Here is a 672-nt window from a genome sequence, read left to right on the forward strand (position 1 = left end):
CATTTTCATTTAAACATATGTTTTTAATCCTAACACCTTATTATCAAGTTTATACTATTTTCTTGCTTTTATTCATACAGACTCTTGAACATTTTAGATTTTGAGATTAACATTTCAAGGGTGTGGTTCATTGTGTGAAAAAGGAGATTCCTGCCTTTTATGAGATTGTGACTTCAAGTTTTACAAGGTTCTTAGAAAAGCATTATGATACTCTAGTTGAAAGACTAATGAGATGATATACAATGGTAATCATTGCTAATAATATAAGCAGAAATGCACTTTATTCTAAATCTATTTTCATATACATCAAAAATTTTAAAATTATATGAACAGTATTGATTGTTTAAATCTTTACATCATTTAGAAATATATCCTGAAACATTTTCCATAGCAAAATATTTTTTGCAACATACTTTCAACTGCTGCTTATTATTTCTTTAAATACAGATATTAAAATTTACGTAATATGTTATTTCATCATCAGATTATATGCAATACAAGGGTGCTTCCAAAAATTCCTGGAAAAATAGATTTAAAAGATAATATAAATCTTTCTGTGAACTTTTAGAAGCACCCTTGTATATTTTAAAATAGCTAAAAGACAGGTTTTCGAACATTCTCACCATAAAGAAAAGATAAATGCATGAGGAAATGGATATGCTAAATACCCTG

Source organism: Galeopterus variegatus, unplaced genomic scaffold (genome assembly GCF_000696425.1).
Source record: "Galeopterus variegatus unplaced genomic scaffold, G_variegatus-3.0.2 Scaffold16408, whole genome shotgun sequence".
In the NCBI taxonomy this organism is placed as follows: Eukaryota; Metazoa; Chordata; class Mammalia; order Dermoptera; family Cynocephalidae; genus Galeopterus; species Galeopterus variegatus.